We start from the raw sequence: 12844 nt of genomic DNA, 5'->3' as shown, positions 1-12844 counted from the left end.
CATATACTAAATAAACCAAAATGGGAACAAAGACCCCACCACCACAAACACCAAAAAAATAACCCTCCAGCAGAGCTGCAACAATAAACAGAGCAAGATCAGGATGAATACATGATTCAGTTTCTCAGAGATCAAAAGCCTGGGTCCTGGCATCCATGTGGATGTTACTTTGACACGTACCACCTACCTCAGCATTGTTGCAGACCATGTACACCCTTTGATGAAAACTGTATTCCCTGATGGCTGTGTCCTCTAAAGAAGTAGATTTGTTTAAATCATGAGCTGTCAGAAGTGGGATTCGAACCCGTAAACTGCTTAATCTTTTCACATTATCATGTATTGTAAATGTACTGACTGTAACCCATCTGCTGCACTGTACACTTTGTCACTAGGCTATAAACCAAAAATCAATAGAAAGGGAGCCTAATATGAGATCTCCAACTGACCAAATAATGATTTTGGGTGGATCATTCTTAGCACTGTAACAGCACTAGCATGTTAGGGTGTGTTTTCTCTAGTCTGAGTGTATTAGGTACAGCCTTCTTGTTGGGTTTTTAACTGACTGGATTATTTATTAAGATTAATTATTATTCATTAAGAACTCAAACCCTGTTTGTGCTCGTTGTAGGTGTTAAATATGATATAACACTCTTATTTTAATATGGAATGTTATGTGTATATGGTTCAGCAGCCAATCAATCGCACTGATGTGATATAGTGTGTGATGTAATGACGCATCCTGTTAGTTGAGTGGAGCATACACAAGAGAGCGGTCATGCCCAAGTTCAGTTCTGTGTTTATAATAAAGAAAAATGACTGAAAAACTCCGCTCCGTTTATTATTCGCCACGTAGGTTAAGTCTGCGCCAGTAAGATAGTCACCTCAACAGGTTATGGGCCCAGAGACGAAGATTAACGAGCGTGAGTAGTTAGTTAAGCGCGACGTATTACGCGGAAAAGTAAAGTTTGGAGCTGAGGAGAAAATTAGCGGGCTCGTGGTGAAGATGGCTAGCCGAGCCACTGGAGCTCCAGCACCACAGCTGTTGTTCGACGGATCTGAGGAGAAATACGACCTGTGGGAAACAAGGTTTTTGAGCTGCCTACACATCCTGAAGCTAAAGGGGACAATATTAGAAGAACCAGATCAGCCAAACGACGATGACCGAGGAAAGAATGCCGACTGCTACGCCGAACTGGTAAGGCTAATCGATGACAAAAGCCTTTCGCTAATCCGACATGAGGCTGCTGAAGATGGCAGAAATGCACTGAAGATACTGCGAGAACATTACGCTGGTAAAAGTAAACCGAGAATCATTAACATGTACACATCGCTGACAAAGTTGCGCATGGAAGAAAAAGAGACTGTTACTGATTATCTGATAAGGGCAGAGAACATTATCACAGCGTTAAGAGAAGCGGGGGAAACCTTCAGTGATGGACTGATCGTGGCCATGGTGCTAGGCGGGCTACCAGATTCGTTCAAGCCGCTAGCGGTGCATGTGACACAGAATGAGGATAATGTCACATTCGCCGACTTCAAGAGAAGGCTGCGAGTTTATGAAGAATCGGAGAAAATGAAAATGACAGAACAAAGTACAGACAATGTGATGAAAACGTATGCAAGACAGGGCAAAGGGCAAAGCAAACCAGAAAATAGAAGAAAAGACGACGATGCAGACATTACGTGCTATAAGTGTGGAACAAAGGGACACAGAGCGCGAAAATGCTAAAGACGAGTCTGGTGCAGCCATTGCAAGAACGCCACGCATGCAGAGTCCCTCTGCAAGAAGAAGCATGGGCAAGATGACGCCAGGAAATTCGCGGAGGAGCAAGATGGAGCCAATTATTCCATCTTCATGGCCAACTACGTCCAGAGAGAGAGACCACCGGGCCACATGAAGAAGAAGGGGATCATGGTGGACGCGGGAGCGACTTCTCACATCGTCAACGACATCATCAAGTTCGAGAGCTTCGACCACTCGTTCCAGCCAAGCACCCACTTAGTGGAGTTAGCGGATGGAAGCAAGTGCAGCGGGATGGCGCAACAGAGAGGAACCGCGGTGATCCACCTGCTGGACAGCAGGGGACAGCAACGCAGAGCGCAGCTCCGGGATGCGCTCTACATGCCTACATACCCACACGACATCTTCTCGGTGTCGAGAGCAACCAACAGAGGTGCGACGGTGATCTTCGAGAAAGGGGACAATCGCATACTCACCAATGACGGTCGCAGGTTTGACATACATGAGAGTGGTAACTTGTATTATTTACCTACTGTTAAGAATGATGTTGACCAATTGAAAGTGTGTCATGATGTCCAGACCTGGCATCAGATATTAGGTCATTGTAATTTTGAGGATGTGAAAAATTTACAAGGTGTGGTGAAGGGCATGGAGATTAAGGGAGGTTCATCTGGGTTGAATATGTCATGTGAAGTGTGCACACAAGGGAAATTCACACAGACACGAAATAGGGAACCAGATAGGAAAGCAAAAAGGCCCCTAGAGCTAGTACACACTGATTTAGCAGGCCCCATGCGTACTCCGAGCATGGAAGGGCACCGATATGTGCAGTCTTATACAGATGATTATTCAGGCACTATGTTTGTGTACTTTCTCAGATCCAAAAGTGACACAGTCAAGGCCACAGAGAAATTCTTGGCAGACGTAATCCCCTACGGGCAAGTCAAGTGTATCCGTTCAGATAACGGCACTGAATTTACAGGTCACGACTTCCGGACACTGTTAACCAGAAACAGGATTAGACACGAGACGTGACTTTTGTTACAGGGCAGTGTGCGATGTGCCTCATACTTACCAGAATGCCATTGCGTCAATCAAAGCAAGGCAGTGGAAAGCTGCCATGAGAGAGGAGATGCAATCTCTCGAGGAGAACGAAGTCTTCACCCTGACCCAGTTGCCACCGGGCAAACAGACAGTGGGGGGTAGATGGGTTTATGCGCTGAAAACAGAAATTGATGGGTCTGACAAATACAAGGCAAGGTACGTAGCAAAAGGCTACATTCAGAAACCAGGTATAGATTACGACGAAACATTCTCACCCACAGCCGACATGACAAGTGTGAGGGTTGTGATGCAAAAAGCAGTCCAGGATAACTTAGTCTCACACCAGATGGATGTTAAGACAGCTTATTTGCACGCTCCAATTGATTGTGAAATTTATATGGAGCAACCTGAAGGTTTTGAAGAAAAATCAGACAAGGGTGAGAAGCTAGTGTGCAAGCTTCAAAAATCCATTTACGGATTAAAACAATCGGGGAGGAATTGGAATGCGATGCTGCACACATGCTTGGTTGAGAATGATTTCGTCCAAAATTTTGCTGATACATGTGTTTACACACGGGAAAGAAACAATGAGAAAGTAATCCTAATAATTTGGGTTGATGATCTCATCATTGCTGCCAACAATGAGAATGTGATGAAAAAGGTGAAGCGGATGCTCACTGAGAGGTTCAAAATGAAAGACATGGGAAAACTGAAACATTTCCTAGGGATCGATTTTGAACAAACAGATGGTGTAGTAATAATGTCACAGGAGAGATTTGTGAACAAGGTTTTAGACAGATTTGACATGCAGAACTACAAGCCTAGAGAAACACCATGTGAACCTAAACTAGAATACACAGAAAATGCAAAGGAAATGCAAGAACCAAGAAAATACAGGGAGGCTGTAGGAAGCTTAATTTACTTGTCCACATGCACGAGGCCAGACATTAGTTTTGTGGTCAGTAAACTCTCCCAGCATTTTGCTGAACCAACTGTTGAGCACTGGAACACTGTTAAACACGTGTTCAGATACCTCAGAGGTACAATGGAAAAGGGATTGTACTTCAGGAGAAATGACACTGAAAAACTAGGCCTAAGAGTCTACAGTGATGCTGATTGGGCATCAGATTCGACCGACAGACGAAGTACGTCAGGGTATTGTGCCAGTTTAAGTGAGGGTAGCTCTTTGATATCCTGGAAAACAAGAAAACAACCAACAGTAGCTTTATCAACATGTGAGGCAGAATATATGGCCTTAGCATCAGCCATACAGGAAGGCATTTACCTAGAGCAATTGCTTAGTGGTATTGACAATTATCAGTATGCACAAACAAAGGTGTACGAAGACAACCAAGGTGCTATAGCATTGGCCAAAAACCCTGTAAACAGACAGAGGTGTAAACATATTGACATTAAGTACCACTTCATAAGGGAAAATGTAAATAATGGAAGGTTTATTTTGGAGTATTGTCCTACTGAGCAAATGATTGCTGATGTTTTGACCAAGCCAGCTACTAAGCTGAAATTGAGAAGCTTTACAAGACACATGTTTGGTAATTGAATGTAATGAGTTATATTTTCTGGTTTAATAAATTGTTGTTTTGTTTTCTATGTGATGCAATGGAATAAGAGCGAGTGGGGGTGTTAAATATGATATAACACTCTTATTTTGATATGGAATGTTATGTGTATATGGTTCAGCAGCCAATCAATCGCACTGATGTGATATAGTGTGTGATGTAATGACGCATCCTGTTAGTTGAGTGGAGCATACACAAGAGAGCGGTCATGCCCAAGTTCAGTTCTGTGTTTATAATAAAGAAAAATGACTGAAAAACTCCGCTCCGTTTATTATTCGCCACGTAGGTTAAGTCTGCGCCAGTAAGATAGTCACCTCAACAGTAGGCTATTCAATTGTCCACTAGATGACATAATATGAATACAGTTACAAAGTAAAACGATGTCTGTTTCGAGCAAAGTTTCATCGCATGCTGACCTGTGTGGAATACAACTGATGTATGTAGCACTAAGAAGTGTTTCTTAAGGGTTCTTTTAGGTGTTCTTGGTAGAACTGTTTCTACTTGAAGAACCATTTAGTATAATTTAAGGTTCTCTGCTAACTCAATTTGATTTTTATGGATTTTTTTATTTTGCCACATATAAATGCACATAACATTTTAATGAAAAGCAACGCATAATATAGAAAAGAGTACGTGAGCTTAAACATGTTGCACTCTCACTTTATAATGCAGCATTAACACTCTGTTAGTACATTAGAATTTACAAAGGGTAAAGGAAAGTTTTGTGTAAGGGGAATTAGCTCAAATGGTAGAGCGCTCGCTTAGCATGCGAGCGGTAGTGGGATCGATGCCCACATTCTCCAGTTCACAAACATTATGATCATTTTGCAATCTGAAAAGATGAAATTACGGTAAAATTCGTTGCAGCATCAACCATAAGGCTAGTCTGTCCGTGTTACAATGTCAGTAACGCCCTATTTACGCTCAAACAGTTTTGTTTACATACCTTTTTTGTTTTGTTTTGACAGAAACGCATAAACTTATAATTTTTTATAATGTTTTATTATTTGATACTGTTACAATTGATACATTATAAAGTATTGTACATATTTAAGTTCGGTGGCATAATTGGCTTGCTTTTAAAAACGACTACAGTGCGCCATCTACAGGCCATTCTTGGTACGTCTTGTTAAAACGTAGCCAATGTAAAACTGGTGCCCACACTTCTGTGGCTTGGGATCTACTATTTCAGTCAACAGGTCATCGGGATCTACTTTTTAAAAAGGTTGGCCTGATCATTTTTCAAGAATGCTTTAAAGCTTTTTTAAATGCGCTTCATTTGCCTGTATTGATATTCAGCATTACAGGGCAAGCGTGGGTCCAGTGTCACGAACACGGGGCTCAAGACAAAAATACACCCTGGACAGGGCGCATCAAACCATCGCAAAGCATCACACACTAATTTATCCACTCACTCACACATACAGGTGCAATTTAGAGCAGCAATTACACCTACTGGCACATTTTCATACCCGGAGGAAAGCCACGCATACATGGTGAGTATACACCAATCAGCCATAACATTAAAACCACTTCCTTGTTTCTACACTCACTGTCCATTTTATCAGCTCCACCATATAGAAGCACTTTGTAGTTCTACAATTACTGACTGAAATCCATCTGTTTCTCAACATGCTTTTTTTATCCCCCTTTTATGCTGTTCTTCAATGGTCAGGACTCTCCTGTTTTGTGCTGGTATGAGTGGATAAGACATAGCAGCGCTGCAGGTTTTTAAACACCTCACTGTCACTGCTGGACTGAGAATAGTCCACCAACCAAAAACATCCAGCCAACAGCGCCCTGTGGGAAGTGTCCTATGACCACTGATGAAGGTCTAAAAGATGACCAACTCAAACAGCAGCAATAGATGAGCGATCGTTTCTGACTGTCTCTACAAGGTGGACCAACTAGGTAAGAGTGTCTAATAGAGTGGACAGTGAGTGGACACGGTATTTAAAAACTCCAGCAGCGCTGCTGTGTCTGATCCACTCATACCAGCACAACACACACTAACACACCAACACCATGTCAGTGTCACTGCAGTGCTGAGAATGATCCACCACCTAGATAATACCTGCTCTGTAGTGGTCATGTCAATAATTGTAGAACTACAAAGTGCTTCTATATGGTGAGTGGAGCTGATAAAATAGACAGTGAGTGTAGAAACAAGGAGGTGGTTTTAATGTTATGGTTGATTAGTGTAAACTCACACACTGCTGTATGTGCTTGCATGACTGTAGGACGCGTTTTCAGTGCATTACCGTAATATCCGTAAAATGTGTCCTTGAGATTTCAGTGCAGAAAAGTTTGTGTAGAGACTGCAGCAGCGGATACTGTGTTTGTTTAGATTTTGAGGTCATACTTTATTAACAAGGTAAGTTTATTTTTTAAAGAAAACTTTGTGTATATTAGCTTCTGGATATTTTCGGATGCTACGGACAAAACTGTGTTGTACTGCTATGATGATACGACTATGTTCCAAACCCTTTTAGACTCTTCCACCACCGTTAGCGCTTCTCTCAGTTAGTTTAGCTCTTTACATATATTATCTACTGTATCCCTTATCTTTACAAACCCAATTCCAAAAGTGTTTAGACAGAAGAGAAAATGTCAATGTAAATATACAGCAGTTTGTAAAAGATGTTATTTATATTCTAGCATACAAACATACATCGCTCCAAAATATGAATGAACGCTTCAGCCAGGGTTGCCAGATTGCGCATTTAAAAGCCCGCCAAAATGCATGGAAAACCGCCCAAACATACTCACGAAAAACAGCCGATAATCAGCGCTTAAACAATATTAAACCAGTTAAACATGACCTACTACTGCTGATATCTCACAAATCAGTGATTTTAAATTATTAATGGCATATCCTTTCACATTATTATGTATGGTAGAGGGTTAAATATGTAAATTTGTTTAAAGCATGAGCTGTCAGAAGTGGGATTCGAACCCACGCCTTCAGGGAAGACTGCGACCTGAACGCAGCGCCTTAGACCGCTCGGCCATCCTGACTAGCTGGGGTACCCCTGATACCACCCTCGCCCCACATGGTCTAAGATTTGCACAAACTGCTTAATCTTTTCACATTATTATGTATGGTAGAGGGTTAAAGACGTAAATTTGTGTAAAGCATGAGCTGTCACAGTGCCTTAGACTGCTAAAACCATTCTGTCTAGCTTGGACACTGTTGACGCCACTCCCACCCCACACAGACTAATATTTGTACAAACTGCTTAATCTTTTCACAAATTATTATGTTTGGTAAATGTACTGACTGTAACCCATTTGCTGCACTGTACACTTTGTCACTATAGGCTGTAAACCATGTATCAATAGAAAGGGAGCCCCATATGAGCACTCCAACTGACCAAATAATGTTTTTGGCACTGTAACGGCACTAGCATGTTAGGGTGTGTTTTCTCTGGTATGAGTGTATTAGGTACAGCCTTCTTGTTGGGTTTTTAACTGACTGGATTATTTATTAAGATTATTTATTATTCATTAAGAACTCAAACCCTGTTTGTGCTCATTGTAGGCTATTAAATCGTTCACTAGATAGCATAATATGAACACAGTTAGAAAGTAAAACGATGTCCATTACTAATAAATAAATAAATGTCTGTTATTAATAAAGCTACTTTGAATCTTGAATCTACTATCAAAGTTTCATCGCATGCTGACCTCTGTGGTATACAACTGATGTATGTAGTGCTAAGAAGTGTTTCTTTAGGGTTTTTTGGTGACTTTTATTTTTGGCCAGGCAGTGTATGTTAAAGTTTGTAATTCAAGTCACATCCTTGTGGACACATCCTTGTGAGGATTGACATGTCTTGCAGAGCCTGGATAGCTCAGTCGGTAGTGCATCAGACTTTTAATCTGAGGGTCCAGTGTTCAAGTCCCTGTTCGGGAGAGTTGGTTCTTACTGCATTAGGTAAGCGATAATGTCCTGTACTACATGGTTTGTTTAGAATGATGAAGAATTTGTACTTTGTGAGTTTTTTGTAAGTGAACTAGCATGTACTTGATAAGCTTGAAATAATAGCACACTGTATGTGTTAACATGTTCTCCACACCAACTAGTTGTACGCCCAGCTGTTTCAAACAGACTGTAGTAAATAGAGGACCGTTTAAATCTCTAATTACATTTACATTTTACATTTTCTGCATTTTCATCCAGAGCGACTTACAGAAGTGCTTCCATAGTAAACATTTCATTTCTCAAGTTTTAGTAAACAACAGTCGAAGAACACAAATCTGCTGAAACCTGTTAGAACCAGTGTTTTTTTTTTTTTTTTTTTGGAAATGGAAAAAAAATGTTAGTAAATAAGTACAAGTCAGCTTAAGTGCTTAGTAAAAAGGTGGGTTTTTAATCGTTTTTTTAAAGACAGCAAGAGACTCAGATGTTCGGACGGACAGAGGAAGTTCATTCCACCACTTGGGTGCTAGAACAGAGAAGAGCCTTGATGCTTGTCTTCCTTTAGTCCTGGGTGGAGGATCAAGTCGGGCAAGACTAGTGATTCGGAGGTTGCGTGGTACAGAGCGGGGGTTTGATTAGACCGTGAAGGTAGCTTGGGGCTGGTCCATTTTTGGCTTTGTAGGCGAGCATCAGTGTTTTAAGCTGAATGCGTTCAGCTACAGGAAGCCAGTGAAGAGAACGCAGCAGTGGGGTGATGTGGCAGTGTTTGGGCTGGTTAAAAACCAGACGGGCAGCTGCATTTTGAATGAGCTGCATAGGAGTGGTAGGAGAAGCCATGGGAGGCTATGACCTTACCCAGAGAGCGGGTGTAGATAGAGAAAAGAAGTGGGCCAAGTACAGAGCCCTGAGGAAAACCGGTTGAGAGAGTGCATGGGGGAGATATGGATCCCCTCCATGACACTTGGTAGGAGTGCCCTTCGAGGTAGGAGGCCATCCATTGCCATGCTGAACCTGTTACTCCAAGGTTGGAGAGAGTGCACAGGAGAATGCTGTGATTCACTGTGTCGAAGGCTGCAGAGAGGTCAAGAAGAATGAGGACCGATGACAGTTTGGCTGCTTTGGCTGCATGAAGCTTCTCAGTAACAGCTACAAGTGCTGTTTCCGTAGAATGCGCTGCCTTGAAGCCAGACTGGTACGGATCGTGGAGGTCATTCTAAGTAAGAAAGGAAGATAGTTGGTTATAGACAGCACGTTCAAGAATTTTGGATAGAAAAGAGAGGAGTGAGACAGGTCTGTAGTTGTTAATGTCTGTAGTGTCTAGTGTAGGTTTCTTAAGAAGGGGAATAACCTGAGCCTTCTTAAACGCAGTAGGGACAACACCTGATGTCAGGGAGTTGTTGATGATGGGTGTGATGAAGGGGATTAGGTCCTGTGAGATGTCTTTAAGGATGGTGGATGGTATAGGGTCGAGTGTGCATGTAGTGGGATTGCTGGATGAGAGGAGCTGTGCAACCTCATCCATGGTGAGTGGGGTGAAGCTGGTGAGTGTGTTGGTGGGTTGAGGGTCAGTTGAAAGTGGGTCAGTCGGAGAGAAGGATTGATTGATTTTGTCAATCTTGTCCTGAAAGAATGTTGCAAAGTCAGTAGCAGTAAGAGAGGCAGATGGGGGAGGAGGAAGAGGGTTCAGAAGAGAGGAAAAGATAGCATGAAGCTTACGTGGGTCAGCAGCAGATTGTTCAAGCTTGGCTTTGTAAAAAGATGTTTTTGATGCAGTCACATTGGATGAGAACCTGGACAGCAGATCGTGGTAGGAGTGGAGATCAACACCAAGCTTAGATTTTCTCCACTTTCTCTCAGCTGCCCTTAATTCTCTTCTGTTGCTGCGCAATGCATCTGAAAGCCAAGGAGCAGGGTGAGAAGGTTTACCTCGTTTAAGGGTAAGAGGACAGAGCTGATCGAGGACAATATTAAACCAGTTAAACATGGCCTACTACTGCTGATATCTCACAAATCAGTGATTATAAATTATTAATGGCATTTGAAATAATAAAAAACTAAGACTAAGATTTGTACTAACTTTTGTATCTTTTCACATTATTATGTATGGTAGAGGATTAAAGATGTAAATTTGTACAAAGCATGAGATGTCAGAAGTGGGATTCGAACCCACGCCTCCAAGGGAGACTGCAACCTAAACGCAGCGCCTTAGACCGCTCGGCCATCCTGACTAGCTAGAGTACCACAGATACCATCCTCGCCTCACAAGGAATAATATTTGTACAAATTCCTGAATCTTTTCACATTATTATGTATGGTAAATTTACTGACTGTAACCCATTTGCTGCACTGTACACTTTGTCACTAGGCTGTAAACCATATATCAATAGAAAGGGAGCCCCATATGAGCACTCCAACTGACCAAATAATGTTTTTTGGATGGACCATTGTTAGCACTGTAACGGCACTTGCATGTTAGGGTGTGTTTTCTCTGGTATGAGTGTATTAGGTACAGCCTACTTGTTGGGTTTTTAACTGACTGGATTATTTATTAAGATTATTTATTATTTTTTAAGAACTCAAACCCTGTTGTGCTCGTTGTTTGCCTATTAGTTCCTCGCTGCCTTGTTGCTGTAGCTCAAGCAGCTTGTTCTGTTGAAACTATAGACTATAGTCTATCAGGGAGCAGTGGCTGAGCATTGGGAAGCCATGCTCATATAGTGGTTAGTACTCTGCGTTGTGGCCGTAGCAACCCCGGTTCGAATCCAAGTCACGGCACTGTCTTTTTGTATGCCGTGCTTCAAAGGTTTCTATTCTCTCCTCGGGCAAGAGACCGAAATGAGGCTGGAGCTTCAGGAAAGAACCATAGTCAAACAGGGGCCAGTGGCGCAATGGATAACGCGTCTGACTACGGATCAGAAGATTCTAGGTTCGACTCCTGGCTGGCTCGGTTTCCTTATGCCTTTTTTTTGTCTCTCTAACTCCTTGTGTATGGAGCACCAACAATGCATCCAACAATGGAGGTCTTGTCAAAGTGAAAAAGACTTGTCAGAGCGGAAAGAAGTGGCTGATGCTGTTGGAACTATGACTGCAGTCTATCAGCCGACACGAGCCACCAGTGGCAGACTGCTGGGAAGCCGTGATCGTATAGTGGTTAGTACTCTGCGTTGTGGCCGCAGCAATCCCGGTTCGAATCCGGGTCACGGCACTGTCTTGTCATATGCCGTGCTTCGAAGGTTTCTATTCTCACCTTGTTCTAACTCCTTGTGTATGGTTCTCTGTACCCCAGATCCAACAATGCAGGTCTTGTCAAGGTGACAAAGACTTGGTAGAGCGGAAAGAAATGGCTGATGCTGGCACCAGCCGATTCCCATATGGTCTAGTGGTCAGGTTTCCTGGTTTTCACCCAGGTGGCCCGGGTTTGACTCCCAGTATGGGAATTGCCTTCTATGATTGGACTTGAGCAAAACTTTGCCCATTACTTCCTCTGCGCCTTGCTGCTGTAGCTCAAGCAGCTTTTTCTGTTGGAACTATGACTGCAGTCTATCAGGGGGCAGCCGACATGAGCCACCAGTGGCAGACTGCTGGGAAGCCATGATCGTATAGTGGTTAGTACTCTGTGTTGTGGCCGCAGAATGAAGTGGCTGATTCTGGCGTCAGCCGGTGCTGAGCCTTGCAGTTTCCCATATGGTCTAGCGGTCAGGATTCCTGATTTTTACCCAGGTTTTTGACTTCCGGTATGGGAATTGGCCTTTATGATTGGACTCGAGCAAAACTCTGTGTATTAGTTCCTCGGCGCCTTGTTGCTGTAGCTCAAGCAGCTTGCAGTTCAAATCTTAGGCCATGTGGGGGTGTTGAGGAAAATTGGCATTGGTAACGTGCAAGCAAGTCAGGATGGCCAAGCAGTCGTTCAGCTCGCAGTCTCCCCTGGAGCCGTGGGTTCGAATTCCCCTTCTGACAGCTCATGCTTTATACCTTCAAAATGGGAACAAAGATGCAAATGCACATGAGGTATTACAGTTACATATAATCACAAACACCCCACCACCACCATTAAAAAGAAAACCCTCCAGCAGCACTGCAACAAGAACAGAATAATCTCCTACAAGTCCCACCAAATCAAAGAGAATGCACTTCATAAAAGACCTCATCTCCGAATATGGCTGCATGTTGGCACTGTCGGCTGACTGAGACTTTTTGAACTGCACTATTTTGGCCCTTACATAAAGCAGCATCAACCCTTAAGTCCGTCTGTCAGTGGTACAAAGACAGTTATGCAGCATTAACACTCCGCTCTGTCAGTACATTACAATTTGCAAAGGGTAAAGGAGGTTCAGAGTAGGGGGAATTAGCTCAAATGGCAGAGCGCTCGCTTAGCATGTGAGAGGTAGCGGTATCGATGCCCGCATTCTCCAGTGCAGAAACATTATGATCATTTAAGGCATCACGTAATATGAAACTTGTTGCGTCAATGCTCACTGAAACGCAGCATCAAAATTTACAATCTTACAATGATGCTCTATTTTCACTCAAATCATTTTTTTATTTTTTTAAAGATTT

At 42.7% G+C, this 12844-nt stretch overlaps 5 non-coding genes across 5 annotated transcripts; 3 read left to right on the top strand and 2 right to left on the bottom strand.

Annotated features, from left to right (window-relative positions):
• The first annotated feature begins 5095 nt into the window (after positions 1–5095).
• trnaa-agc (transfer RNA alanine (anticodon AGC)) lies at positions 5096–5168 on the top strand. Its single transcript has one exon. It is a non-coding gene; the product is annotated as a tRNA-Ala (tRNA).
• A 2132-nt stretch (positions 5169–7300) lies between these two features.
• trnal-cag (transfer RNA leucine (anticodon CAG)) lies at positions 7301–7383 on the bottom strand. The gene has a single exon. It is a non-coding gene; the product is annotated as a tRNA-Leu (tRNA).
• Positions 7384–10432: 3049 nt separating this feature from the next.
• trnal-uag (transfer RNA leucine (anticodon UAG)) lies at positions 10433–10515 on the bottom strand. Its single transcript has one exon. It is a non-coding gene; the product is annotated as a tRNA-Leu (tRNA).
• Positions 10516–11161: 646 nt separating this feature from the next.
• trnar-acg (transfer RNA arginine (anticodon ACG)) lies at positions 11162–11234 on the top strand. The gene has a single exon. It is a non-coding gene; the product is annotated as a tRNA-Arg (tRNA).
• Positions 11235–11420: 186 nt separating this feature from the next.
• Positions 11421–11492, top strand: trnah-gug (transfer RNA histidin (anticodon GUG)). The gene has a single exon. It is a non-coding gene; the product is annotated as a tRNA-His (tRNA).
• The last annotated feature ends 1352 nt before the right edge of the window (positions 11493–12844 follow it).

This window comes from Trichomycterus rosablanca, chromosome 10 (genome assembly GCF_030014385.1).
Source record: "Trichomycterus rosablanca isolate fTriRos1 chromosome 10, fTriRos1.hap1, whole genome shotgun sequence".
NCBI lineage: Eukaryota > Metazoa > Chordata > Actinopteri > Siluriformes > Trichomycteridae > Trichomycterus > Trichomycterus rosablanca.
The sequence above is the reverse complement of the archived record's forward strand: the minus strand, read 5'-3'. Positions and strand labels throughout refer to the sequence as shown.